Here is a 14,918-nt window from a genome sequence, read left to right on the forward strand (position 1 = left end):
ACCTGCTCTTGTACTCAATACCCCGTCCGATGAAGGAAAGCATGCCGTATGCCTTCTTGACCACTCTACTGATCTGCGTTGCCACCTTCAGGGAACAATGGACCTGAAGACCCAGATCTCTCTGTACATCAACTTTCCCCAGGACGTTTCCATTTACTGTATAGTTTGCTCTAGAATTGCATCTTCCAAAATGCATCACCTTGCGTTTGTCCGGATTGAATGCTAGCTGCCATTTCTTTTCCCAACTCTCCAATCCATCTATGTTCTGCTGTATTCTCTGACAGTCCCTTCACTTTCTGCTACTCCACCAATCTTAGTGTCATCTGCAAACTTGCTAATGAGGCAACCTACACCTTCATCCAAATCATTTATGTACATCACAAACAACAGAGGTCCCACCACGGATTCCTGTGGGACACCACTGGTCACAGATCTCCATCTTGACAAGATCTCTTCCACTACTACTCTCTGTCTCCTGTTGCCCAACCAGTTCTCTATCAATCTAGCTAAAACACCCTGGACCCCATGCAACTTCATCTTCTTTATCAGCCTACCATGGGGAACTTTATCAAATGTCTTACTAAAGTCCATTTATATGACATCTACATCCCTTCCCTCATCAATCCAGTTTTTCACCTCTTCAAAGAATTCTATTAGATTTGTAAGACATGACCTTCCTTGCACAAAACCAGGCTGCCTATCACTGATGAGTCCATTTTCTTCCAAATGGGTATATATCCTGTCCCTTAGTATCTTCTCCAGCAGCTTCCCTACCACTGATGTCAGGCTCACAGGTCTATAATTACCTGGAGTATCCCTGCTACCCTTCTTAAACAAGGGCACAACATTAGCAAATCTCCAGTCCTTCGGGACCTCATCTGTTTTCAAGGATGCTGCAGAGATAAAGCCGCAGCTATTTCCTCTCTCACTTTCCTCAGTAACCTGGGATAGAAACCATCCAGACTTGGGGACTTGTCCACCTTAATGCCTTTTAGAATACACAACACTTCCTCCCTCCTTATGCTGACTTGTCCTAGAGTAATTAAAGATCTATTCCTAACCTCAACATCCATCATATCCCTCTCCTCGGTGAATACTGATGCAAAGTACTCGTTAAGAATCTCACCCAGTTTCTCAGGCTCCGTGTATATCTTTCCTCCTTTGTCCCTGAGTGGGCTGACCCTTTCCCTAGTTACCCTCTTGCTCCTTATATATGAATAAAAGGCTTTGAGGTTTTCCTTAACCCTGCTTACTAAGGATATCTCATGATCCCTTTTGGCTTCTTAATTCCTTGTATCAGATTGGTCTTACATTCCCAATATTCTTCCAAGGCATCGTCTGTCTTCAGTTGCCTTGACCTTACGTATGCATCCTTTTTCCTCTTAGCTAGTCTCACATTTTCACCTGTCATCCATGGTTCCGGAATCTTGCTACTTCTATCCCTCATTTTCACAGGGACATGTCTCTCCTGAACTCTAATCAACCTCTTTTTAAAAGCCTCCCACATATCAAATATAGATTTCCCAATCCACATTCCTCAGCTTCTGCTGAATTTTGGTATATTTGGCCTTCCCCCAATTTAGCACTCTTCTTTTAGGACCACTCTCATCTTTGTCCATGAGTACTCTAAAACTTATGGAATTGTGATTACTGTTCCCAAAGTAATCCCGTAGTGAAACGTCAACAACCTGACCGAGCTCATTTCGCAACACCAGATCTAGTATGGCCCCTTCCCGAGTTGGACTATTTACAAAGTGCTCTAGAAAACCCTCCTGGATGCTCCTTACAAATTCTGCTCCATTCAAATCTCTAACATTAAGTGAATCCAGTCAATGTTGGGAAAATTAAAATCTCCCACCAGTACCATCCTGTTGCTCTGACATCCATTGTTGCTCCATTTTTGGGGCAAGATGGTGACTCAGTGGTTAGCACTGCTGCCTCACAGCGCCAGGGACCCAGGTTCGATTCCAGCTTGGGCGACCCTCTATGTGGAGTTTGCACATTCTCCCCGTGTCTGCGTGGGTTTCCTCCAGGTGCTCTGGCTTCATCCCACAATCCAAAGATGTGCAGGTCAGGTGAATAGTCATGCTAAATTGTCCCGTAGTGCTTGGGGATGTGTAAGCTAGATACATTAGTGAGGTATAAAATGTAAAGGAATGGGTCTGGGTGGGTAACTCTTCAGAGGGTCAGTGCAGACTTGTTGAGCTGAAGGGTCTGTTTCCACATTGTAGGGATTCTATGACCTCTCTATGTATTTGTACCTCTATCTCACATTTGCGGTTGGGAGGCCTGTAGTACAGCCCCAACATTATTACCACACCCTTCCTATTTCTGAGCTCTGCCTATTTTGCCTCACTGCTCAAGTCTTCCATAATGCCCTCCTTCAGAACAGCTGTGATATCCTCTTTGACCAGTAATGCAACTCCCCCAGCCCTTTTACCTCCCTTCCCTCTCTATCCTGCCTGAAACATCAAGGGCAGCTAGGAACAGGCAATAAATGTTGGCCAGCCCACATCCCACAAGTGAATAAACAAAAAGTCATCTCATTAATGTTCAGCATCCTATCACATTAAATACACTGAAAAAGTAGGTGCCAAGTATTCTCATCACGGAAGCCAGAATGGGTATCTGGTGATTTGAGCTCAATGTGAAGAGGCTCAATATTGCCCAACACCAAATTGCATCTCAAGACGTGATCTGTAGGCACCAACTGCATGCACCTGATATTTGCCAACCCCTCCTGATCCTCATGGCATCTCTCAGATCCCTTGCAAGTTGCCTACAAAGCATAGGCTTATATCATAGGGCACACTAGTAATTAGCTTAGAGAGATTGCAGCAAGACACAGGCATCAGGTTCAGGGCTGCTCATTTGCTCTCTTAGTATTCGTGCAATTTGCGCCTACCTGAATGTTTATATTATCTATACTTTACTTTGCTATGCCACGACAAGCCTGTTAACATGTTGGTGTTTCAGCTAGATCTAGAAGTGATCTGTCCCGCCATATTGACATGGTCTTCTGAATGTTTCAGAGAACATCTCTGGGACACACACACTATACAACCGCACTGCCCTGTGTCCAAACACTATAACCCCCGCCCCCACCCCCCCACCATCAAACTGTAACCATCCGACGCCTGGAGGAAGAACGCCTCATCTTCTGCCTTGGGACCCAGTTTCCTTATCTCCCATCCCCCCTAACCTTATCCCAGATCCAACCCTCCAACACTGTCTCTTGAACTGTCCTACCAGTCCATCTTCCTTCCCACCTATCTGCTCCACGGTCCCCTCCGAATTATCACCATCACCCCTTACCTTCATCTACCTATCGCATTCCCAGCCACCATCCTCCCAGCCCCACCCCTCTCTGATTTATCTCTCAGCCCTCTTGGGACTCTCCCCCTCATTCCTGATGAAAAGCTTATGCTCGAAACGTTGATTCTCCTGCTCCTCAGATGCTGCCTGACTGACTGTGATGTTCCCTGACTAGAGAATAATAAGCTACAGCTTTACAGTGAGCAGTGGGGACAGAGTAGCAGTAAATTAGAGAGGGTTCTTGGATTGGATGTAGCTAAGGACAGGAACACTGTGTGGCCTACAGCACACAAACAGACCCTTCAGTGCAGCTTGTCCATGCCAACCAGATATCCTAAACTAATCTAGTCCCATTTCCCAGCACTAAGCTCATATCCCTTTAAGCCCTTCCTATTCATATACTCATCCAGATGCCTTTTAAATGTTGTAATTCTAGCATCATCTGTGGAGTGAAAAATGGAGTCAACATTTCAAATCTGGTATGACTTTTCTTTGGAACTGAAGGGGGCTTTATGCTCTAGAGAAAACTGGAGGAAGGGGAGCAAGCTGCACTGATGGTGATGGTGCCTCTGTGTAAAAAGCGAAACTTCAATGTTGCTCTCTTTAGTGATATGGAGATGCCAGTGTTGGACTGAGGTGGACAGCCCATTACTATCACACACCTGAGCCTCAGGCATAGATTCAGTTCACACCTGACTGCATTCCCTGAGCTTTCACACCTCTTTATCTTGGTCTTTCAATCTCTTGAGCTCTGCAGGATTGCAAGGTCAAAAACAATTCCTTATCACCTCCAATGTTGTTTCCACAACAGACAGATAATATGATCTCCTACACTTAGCTCATAATGTGTTTGGGTGTGAATACTCTTTCCATTCTTGACTGGACTTTTTTTTATATTCAAAAATACATTTTATTCATAAAAATATCATAATATACACATGCAGTCACTGTACCAGTTCAGGTCTGTACAGTAGCATTTGAAGGAACAAACAAACATTAGAGTTTGACTCTACCCAGCAAACAACCCAAAGGCATTTCTTACTTGTACACAACTATATTTATATATACACTTGAGGCCCAAGACGGTCCGATAACTGAACGGACCCCTATTGAATTTCAGCAGAAAGACCTTAGAGGGTGGTCTGTCCCAACTGGACATACCATAGTTCATTATTGCAGTTAACTTGTCAGGTTAGTAATCTTCTCCAAACCACTTATGGGTCAGGGTTCAGTTCACTGATTCCTTTGTGCATCAAGGTTAACTATTTGCGTCCTTCAGGTGAGAGATTTCACCAGTGCCAGTCTGGCAGACGTGGCAAGAAAATGGTTGCAGGAGGGCAGAGGCATGAGTTGGTCAGTACTTCTGAGGAGAAAGTGAGGTCTGCAGATGCTGGAGATCAGAGCTGAAAATGTGTTGCTGGAAAAGCGCAGCAGGTCAGGCAGCATCCAGGGAACAGGAGAATCGACGTTTCGGGCATAAGCCCTTCTTCAGGCATAAGCCATTCCTGAAGAAGGGCTTATGCCCGAAACGTCGATTCTCCTGTTCCCTGGATGCTGCCTGACCTGCTGCGCTTTTCCAGCAACACATTTTCAGGTCAGTACTTCTGTACCTGCAAAATGCCAGAGTAGAAGGGCACACATCTAGAGTGCAAAGAGACCACTGGGAGAGCTTTGGAACAGTTCCAGAGATGGCAAGAGGTAGCCAAATTAGGACTTCAACTGTCAATTGTCAAGGAGCTACCCATCAGCTCCCCAGTCTCTACTAAAATCCCAATGGAGGCTGAAAAGCAGTGGGCATTATCTAATACCATCTCATTTTGCAGCTCTTCCTACCTTAAGCCTCCTGCTTGGACAGTCTGGGGAGGTAGGTGAGCAGATTCCACTAAATATTATTGATAACTATTGGACTCTCAAAGGATATCAGAGGCTTTTTTTTGTTACAGTAATCAAACTTGCAAAATTGAAAAGTCTGAAAGCTCAGGTGCATGGCAGAGGGCTGCCAAACATCAGATGCTTCAGTTAAAGCACACTGATGAGAATAGAGAAATTACTGGGAGACTCCAGTACACAATCTGCCAATACACACACAATCTGCCATTCATACAAAATTTAATAAGCACACAAACTAAACAATGTGGAAAGAGAGAAACATACCATTCTACAATGCAGTACACTACTTGCTCACAATGTGTGGAACAGCTTCAAGTGCTTACTATTAAAATCCTGTCGGATTTCTGATTCTCCTTCTCTCGTCTAAGTTCACCTTTATGTATTCTTTCACATGTAGTTTGCGTTGTACATGGACCAGTAAAAGGTCACATGGTAGTTTTTGTTTTTGTAATTATAGTTCTCATTAATATTTGTTCACCAGCATTTAAGTTTAAATTCATCTCTTAAAACGCCAGAAAACAGTCACATTAAAAAATAAGGCAGGTAGATAGGATAGCAAAGAAGGCTTTTGGTATGCTTTTCTTTATTGGTCAGAGCATCAAGTATAGGAGTTGGGAGGTCGTGTTATGGCTGGCGAGGACATTAGTTAGGCCACTATTGGAATATTGCGTGCAATTCTGGCCTCCCTTCTATTAACGTGCGGCAGCACGGTGGCTCAGTGATCAGCACTGCTGCCTCACAGCACCAGGGACCCGATTTCAATTCCAGTCTCAAGTAAATATCTGTGTGGAGTTTGTAAGTTCTCCCCGTGTCTGCGTGAGTTTCCTCCGGGTGCTCCGATTTCCTCCTACAATCCAAAGATGTGCAGGTCAGGTGAACTGGTCATGCTAAATTGCCCATAGTGTCCAGGGATGTGTAGACTAGGTGCGTAAGTCAGAGGAAATGTAGAGTGCTGGTTAGGGAATGGGTCTGGGTGGGTTGCTCTTCAAAAGGTCAATGTGGACTTGTGCCAAATGGCCTGTTTCCACAGTGTAGGGGTTCTAATCTAAGAATGATGTTGTGAAACTTGCAAGGCTTCTGAAAAGATATATACAAGGATGTTGCCAGGGTTGGAGGGTTTGAGCTGTGCAGAGAGGCTGAAAAGGCTGGCGTTATTTTTCCTGGAGGTTTGGAGGCTGAGGAGTGACCTTACAGAGGTTTATAAAATCATGAGGGGTATGGATAAGGTAAACACACAAAGTATCTCTAGGGTGGGGGAGTCCAGAACTGGGGGGCAGAGGTTTAGGTGAGAGGAGAAAATATTAAAAGGTACCTAAGGGGCAACCTTTTCATGCAGAGGTGGGTACATGTATAGAATGAGCTGCCAGAGGAAGTGGTGGAGGCTGATACAATCACAACATTTAAAAAGCATCTGGATGGGTACATGAATAGGAAGGGTTTAGAGGGATAAGGGCCAAGTGCTGGCAAATGGGACTAGATTAGTTTAGGATATCTGGTTGGCATGGATGAGTTGGACCGAAGGGACTGTTTCAGTGCTGTACATCTCTATGACTCTATGACAGACCATAATCTAACAGCGGGCTAAGCAAGAGGCAATGAAGCGAATCCTAGTATTAGGGTTAGGGTTAGGGTTTGGATTTGAGTTAGGGTTAGAGTATCAAAGTTGATGTGCCTGAATCTAACTGGTAAATAACGAGGAGATATTAATAGACTAGTTATTCAGATGCACATCAATCATAAGGGGAGACATTTTGAATTTGATCCACTTTTGGATGACACAATGTGTCCTTCCAAATGTGTGAGAATTCAAAGTTTGTGAGAGAACAAAAGATTAGAAGGATGCAACAGGGAATTCCAGCATAGAATAAAATCCCCACAGTGTAGCAACAGGCCATTCGACCCACCAAATGCACACTAACCCTCCAAAGTGTATCTCATTCCCCCCACCCCCATCCCTGTAACTCTGTATTCCCCATGACAAATTCACCTAGCCTGCAAACCCCTGGATACCATGGGCAATTTAGCATGACCAACCCACCTAACCTGCACATCTTTGGACTGTGGAGGAAACCAGAGCTCCTGGAGGAAATTCACACAGACAGTCATCCGAGACTGGAATCAAACCCCAGTGCCTGGCGTTGTGAGGCAGCAGTGCCAACCACTGAGCCAACCGTGCCACCCTAATTAACTTCTTTGCTTGGATGGACAATGGCTCGTTAGAAATTAACATTGAGCCAATTTTTGTTGGTTGTGATAAAATAGGCTGTGAGCCATTAGCAAAACTCCAAGAATAACTCTGAGAGACACCTTTAGCGAGGAAGGGGTTTCAACAGAAAAAAGCAAGGCAACCACACTGAGGAACTGTCCTCCAAAACCAAACAAGCAACAGCCACAAGCTACAGTACCATTAAAGAAAAATAATGGAGACTTCTCCTCTTCCCAGAACCAGTTCTGCGCAGTCTGTCCATAGTTAAAACCTCAAACTATTCAACAACGGAAACCGTCGCAGCTGCTGAATTCTGACTCCAAGTTTTCAACTCCTTCAGCTTATAAAGAGAAATCTTTGTGCAAGGCAGGTCTGCAATGATAACAGACTGGTTTAATTTTCATTTTTATAAGTACATTTTATCTGTAATTCTACTTCCAATTTTTCAATTTAAATTTTCAGCAAATAGCGTTATCACTGTTACATGAAAAACTGACAGCAGTAATTCTGCAATGATCAAACATTTATTTTGTTTATGACTGAAGCTTTGCTGCTGGCTATTTTTAAAATGGAACACTCGCGAAAGCAAAAGAGGGTTAAATGAGTTGTACAAATGTGCAGTTCACAGACCACTGTGGACATGCCTGGTACAGTGGTGACAGCCTTACCAAAGACCCTTGCTTTTAGGCATGCAATACTGTTGACCATATGACTGGCTACATTGCTTATGGTATAGACAGGGAGAAACTGATCCAACTGGTAGACACTGAGATCCAGAGGTCATCAATTTATGATAAGGGCAAAGTACAATAAATGACTGTGAACAATCTTTCTTACATAGCGAGTGCCTTGGATCTGGAAAGTATTGCCTCAGTGTCTGATGGAGACAGATTCACCCATGGCCTTTTTTAAGAAAATTACCGAAAGATTTGCTGGACTGGGGGGGCAGAAACTCTGGGAGTGGGCTAATTGAGTTGCTCACTCAGAGTGTTAGCATGGACACAATTGGCTGAATGGACTCCTGTGTTGCAACCATTCAATTATTCTAACTGCCACAAATTTCCAACACAGTTACCTTTTAAAACAAGAGCATAATGGAGGACAGATAAAGGCTAGTTTCTCTATCCATGTATGTCATTACAATTTGACAACTACATCTTTCCAGTGAAAATTTCTAAACACAAAAGAGCATCAATCTAAGGCATTCTTCTTAATGCTGTGGGACTGTGGTGCATATTGCCTGTTTTACATTTGGATTTACAGTTGACTTTCCTTTTTTAGACTTCACCGAAACCTCTTGAAATATTCCCTTTGAGAGATCTGTGTTCCACTAACTCTGATCTCTTGTGCATCACCAATTATAATTGTTTTGCCATCGATAGCATGTTTTCGGTTGCTAAGACCTGAAACACTCCGATTCCTCTCCAACTCCTCCACCTCGCTTTACTCCTTTATAACATTCCATGAAACCTATCCATGCATCCAAGCTTTTGATCATTCAACGTAATGTCTTTTATATAGCTTAGTGCGATATTTAATTCCACAACTGCTGTGGGAGTACCTTGGGCATTGTACTACATTAGTTATAAATAGTTGCTGCTGTCTTGTCTAGATTCACCAAGTTGCCTGTCTGGAACATTTTATCCAGAACTACAACTGACATGAATAAGGTAGTATCCTAGCAGCACAAAGTGATCCAATTGATATTTGGAAAAGAGCAGACTGAAGCCAATTTTGCTGGCAGGAACTTTAGTGATTGCAATTGTTGGCCTGCAGAGGGTCAATTTTATTTTATTTCAATTCTTTGAAGGCTAAGGGAGCCTGCCAACTCTGGAGTTACTTGATCCTGAGCTATTTCTCTGAGTGTTGAAACATCTGGACTGAAATGGGTAGAAAACAATTTATTTGACGTCTTTTGAATCGGAATGTATTGATTCCAGAAGAGTACAATACTCAGTGAGCAACAGTCCAATTGATTCAAGTGAATATGGACTTTTGCCAGAGGTAACAACTTCACAGTGGAACATTAAAGTTGTTAATTGGCGCACTGCCAAGACTTGTGGCTGCAGTCACTGAGACTGTGAATAATGTTGAAGTAATCGCAAAGACTTTGTAATAATATAACACCAGAAATCATAGAACCTGCTCCAATTGCATTGCAGTTTTACAGGAACAATAAGTATAATTTTCCCACTAAAGGATTGCGCTGATCCAGCTTGAAATTTCTGCTGGAAAGAGACACTAATTAGTTTCCCAGTAATTCTGACAATGATCCAGGTTTTAAGCTTATCATTCAGAAACCTTGGTATCAGATGCTGCGTTTCTCTTCAGCTTGAAGCTCCTAGAATGGAATCTCAGAACAAAATGCTGCCTTTGAAAGAAATGTTCTCTTCTCACCCAGGCTGAAAATCCAATTGTGCGCTGGACATTCAGAAAGGAGAACCGATGATTTGACCTCAGACTGCAATCTACGCCACCCCCAACAGCTCCCACACCACCCACCCCCATTCTCCTGGCAGGCAGTAAATGGAGTTTGGGACTGTTTCAAGACTCCAAACCTGCCCTCAGGGGGGAATAATCATTAACTGGGATTGTCGGATTGTCGTGGGGGAATCCATTTCATTGGCATACAGAAATTTGAGTACAGTGTGAGAGAAAACTAGACATTAACATAAAAACAGGCAGTAAAGCTCTCTACATGCATATAAAAAAAGAGAGCAGTTAAACTGAGCATTGATCATTTTGACGGTGAGACTGGGCAACTAATAATAAGAAACAAGTAAATAGCAGAGACTTGGAGCAACTATTTTATTAACTAAGTTGTGTTAAGAACAATTTAATTGTTGAATTCATATTTTATATCTTGTGTTAAGAGGGTAACATATTTTAGATTTGTTCTGAATGGAGATGAGAGGTCTGAAAGCCTGCTTGGTGCATATGCATAATACTAAGATTTCCCAACATTGAGGAGCTGGAGCTGACCAGTTCAATGCATTATTCCAAAACTCATTTCTGAACCATCCTTGTTAGAATACTGCCTACAATCCTATAGGAAAGATGTTGTTAAATTTGAAAGGGTGCAGAAAAGATTTACAAAGATTTTGCGGGAACTGAAGGGATTGAGCTAGAGGAAGAGACCAAATAGGCTGTGGCTGTTTTCCTTAGAGCGTTGGAGGCTGAGGGGGTGACCTTATAGAGGTTTATAAAATCATGAGGGGCATTGGTAGGTTAAATAGACAAAGTCTTTTCCCTGAGGTGGGGGAGTCTGAAACTAGCGGGTCTAGGTTTAAGGTGAGAAGGGAAAGATTTAAAAGGGACTTGAGTGTAACCTCTCCATGCAGAGGGGTGGTGTGTGTAAGAAATGAGCTGCTAGGGGTGGTGTACAATTACAGCATTTAAAAGGCATCTGGATGGTTACATTAATAAGAGAGGCTCTAGAGAGATATGGGCCAAATGTTGGCAAATGGGACTAGGTCAAACTGGACATCTGACTGGCATAGACGAGTTGGACTGAAGGGTCTGACTCCACGCTGTACAACTCTACGATGCTATGGTTGAAAATAAAATTGTGCTTTTGCCTCATGACAGGGCCAAGGAACCAGCATGAGCAGAGTGTAGGACTCAGGAGCGGCATCATGAAGATAAGGCGGGGGGGGGGGGGGGGCGCGAGGATGGAGCCTGACCCAAAGGAGACTCCTGTGATTTGATGTTGATTTAACACCATAAATACAGTTTAAAAATTTTCATTGTGGAAAAATGTGCAAAGAAAAAAAACACCTTTGACCCAAGTCCATCAAGAAGTGTTCAGAATGCAGTGATCTCAAGACCCTGCAGGAAAAGGAGAGGGTGGATCCTGTCACGTGGTTCCCTAAGCATTCTGTCAACATTATTGTGAGAAATGCCTCATCGCCAGAAGTTTCCACCAAGCACCAGGACTTGGCTTGGCTGGTGGTAAGAAGGGCTCTACCTGGATTCTTCATGTACACCCTGAATCTCTGCATCTCCGCACGCTGCCCTCTAAGCAGCTGTGGGGAATAGAGATTGCCACTCATCTCCTTCTGGAATGTGCCGTTGCAAACGAAATTTGGAGAGAAATACACTGATGTTTGATGTGGTTTGTCCCGAGCAGCTCCTTGAGGTTGGACTCCGTGTTCTACAGTCTGTTCTGTTCCCCAGGAGACAAACATCGCCTGCATCTGGGGGACCATCAACTTGGCGAAAGATGCTGTTTGGTCTGCCCAAAACTTATTATTCTTCCAGCATAAAGAACTGACTTCAACCAAGTATTGTAGACTGGCACATTCCAGGACTACATGCTGAGGGATGTGGTAAAGCTTGGAACAACAGGAACAACACCATCTAAGGATTTTCACCAAAAGTACAATGGGGGTCCATTCAGATTTCAAACCCTCTCTTTGCTTCAAAATGTACATAAATATAGTATGGGTAGAAAATATCTTTGGTTGCAACTTAGGGAATGTCAATTTTTAAAATCTTTTTTATCTGCAAAGACCGTACAGATCTGTTTTAGTAACTTGTGTATGTACTGTACATAAATATAATTCTTTCCAAATAAAGTTTATTTTTGCAATAAGAAAACTTTACATCTATAACAAATTTTCAGAATTTCAAAATTACATTTCTTTGCTTCTTGGAATTAAGGGGTTCTGTTGTTTGTCTGACATAAAAAGAAAAGCTTTTCTAGTCTGTATCTAAATAGCAATAAACGTAAAGTAAAAGCAAGGTTCCATATTCTATCCAGGCTTGTGATGTGCACATCCTAAACTATATGGGAAATCCTAGATGCACCTGGTGTTTTCGATAACCATGTGCAGGAAGCACTCCAGTTTGAGCAACTCGAGCTCCAGGTTTTGGAGCTTGACCAGCAGCTGGGGGCATTACAGCACATTCATGAGGCTGAGGAGCTCATGGATACCACACTTCAGGATCTGGTTACCGCACAACTTAAGGAAGTGCAGGCAGAGAGGGAATGATGACCACAAGAAAGAAGGGGGGGGGGGGGGGGGGAGCATGCTGCTTGTAAGGGAATCCCTCAAATGCATGTCATGAGCAAATCATATTTTGACCTTGGAAAATAGTAAGTCTTCCTTTGTGGAGACTGGCCACAGTCAAAGCCATGATACTGTTGGTGGTCCACTTGTTCAGGGTGGGGGCAAAGAAGTGTGAAAGTGTAGGGGATTCATTAGTGAGAGAAATACACAGGCAATTCTACAGCCAAAGTGGTGACTCCAGGATAGAAATTGCGCCCTGAGTCAAGAATGCCACAGATCCACTGAAGGGCATTCTGAAAGGAGAGGGTGAACTGCCAGAATTCATGGTTCATGTTGAGTCCAATGACATAGGAAAAAAGAGAAATGAGGTCCTGCCAGCAGAATTTAGGAAGATAAGTGGGAATTTGAAGAGCAACACCTCAAATGCAGTAATCACCAGATTACTCTCAGAACTATGCAGTTGTGAGTATAGGGATAGAAGGATTGAGCAGATGAATGCATGGGTGGAGGGATGGTGCAGCAGGAAGGGCTTTAGATCCTTGAGGCACTGGGACCATTCCTTGGACAAGTTGGACATGTTACATCAGAACAGACCATAGAATCAATCTCCCCTTGGGGAGGCTTGATAATGTTGTTGAGATGATTTTAAAAATACTGGCAGGAATGGATGTGGGGGTTTAGGAGAGTTTATGGGTGACTGAGGATTATGTCTGCAATAAATGCCATTGGTTGCGAATCGTATCAGATAGAATGGATCGTTTGGAGAGTCAGTTGGGGCAATGAGGAATTTACAAGTGCAAGGGGATATGATGAATGACAGTTAAAGGAAGGGGGAAAATACAGTCACATAGATGGGTTAACTCCAGGAAAGGTAAGAGAGGTAGGCAGTTCGTGCAGGAGTCTTCTGTGGCTATCCCCATTTCAAACATGTAAGCTGTTTTGGAAAATATAGGGTGTGATGGAGTCTCAAGGGAACGTAATATGAACAGCCAAGTTTTCGGTATTGAACCTGGCTCTAATGCAATGAGGGGTACATTGGGTTCCAAGAGATCGATTGTGTTAGGGACTCTCTAGTCCAAGGTACAGGCAGACGTTTCTGTGGCCAGCAGCACAAAATCAGATCAAGGATGTCTCAGAGAGGGTGCAGAATGTTCTCAAGGCCAGCAGGAGGAATGTAGAAGACAGAACCAACAACATAGGAAGGGAAAAGGTTGAGAATCTGAAGGGAGACTACATAGAGTTAGGCAGGAATTTAAAAAGGAGGTTCTCGAGAGTAGTAATATCTGGATTACTCCCGGTGCTACGAGCTACTGAGGGCAGGAATAGGAGGATAGAGCAGATGAATGCATGGCTAATGGATCGTTTGGAGAGTCAGTTGGGGCAATGAGGAATTTACAAGTGCAAGGGGATATGATGAATGACAGTTAAAGGAAGGGGGAAAATACAGTCACATAGATGGGTTAACTCCAGGAAAGGTAAGAGAGGTAGGCAGTTCGTGCAGGAGTCTTCTGTGGCTATCCCCATTTCAAACACGTAAGCTGTTTTGGAAAATATAGGGTGTGATGGAGTCTCAAGGGAATGTAATATGAACAGCCAAGTTTTCGGTATTGAACCTGGCTCTAATGCAATGAGGGGTACGTTGGGTTCCAAGAGATCGATTGTGTTAGGGACTCTCTTGTCCAAGGTACAGGCAGACGTTTCTGTGGCCAGCAGCACAAAATCAGATCAAGGATGTCTCAGAGAGGGTGCAGAATGTTCTCAAGGCCAGCAGGAGGAATGTAGAAGACAGAACCAACAACATAGGAAGGGAAAAGGTTGAGAATCTGAAGGGAGACTACATAGAGTTAGGCAGGAATTTAAAAAGGAGGTTCTCGAGAGTAGTAATATCTGGATTACTCCCGGTGCTACGAGCTACTGAGGGCAGGAATAGGCGGATAGAGCAGATGAATGCATGGCTTTGGAGCTGGTGTATTGGAGAAGGATTCACATTTTGGATCATTGGAATCTCTTTTGGGGTAGAAGTGACATGTACAAAAAAGGACGGATTGCACCTAAATTGGAAGGGGACTAATATACTGGCAGGGAGATTTGCTAGAGCTGCTCAGGAGGATTTAAACTCGTAAGGTGGGGGGTTGGGACCCAGGGATATAGTGAGGAAAGAGAACAATCTGAGACTGGTACAGTTGAGAACATAAGCGAGTCAAACAGTCAGGGCAGGCAGGGACAAAGCAAAGAACAAGGTAGGACTGATAAATGCAAAAGGCCTAACAGGGAAGGCAGATGAACTCAGGGCATGGTGAGGAACTTAGGACTGGGATATCATAGCAATTACAGAAACACAGCTCAGGAATGGACAGGACTGGCAGCTTAATGTTCCAGGATACAAATGCTACAGGAATGATAGAAAAGGAGGCAAGAGAGGAAGGGGAGTGGCGTTTTGATAAGGGATAGCATTACAGCTGTACTGAAGGAGGATATTCCTGGAAATACATCCA

Source organism: Chiloscyllium plagiosum, chromosome 4 (genome assembly GCF_004010195.1).
Source record: "Chiloscyllium plagiosum isolate BGI_BamShark_2017 chromosome 4, ASM401019v2, whole genome shotgun sequence".
Classification (NCBI taxonomy): domain Eukaryota; kingdom Metazoa; phylum Chordata; class Chondrichthyes; order Orectolobiformes; family Hemiscylliidae; genus Chiloscyllium; species Chiloscyllium plagiosum.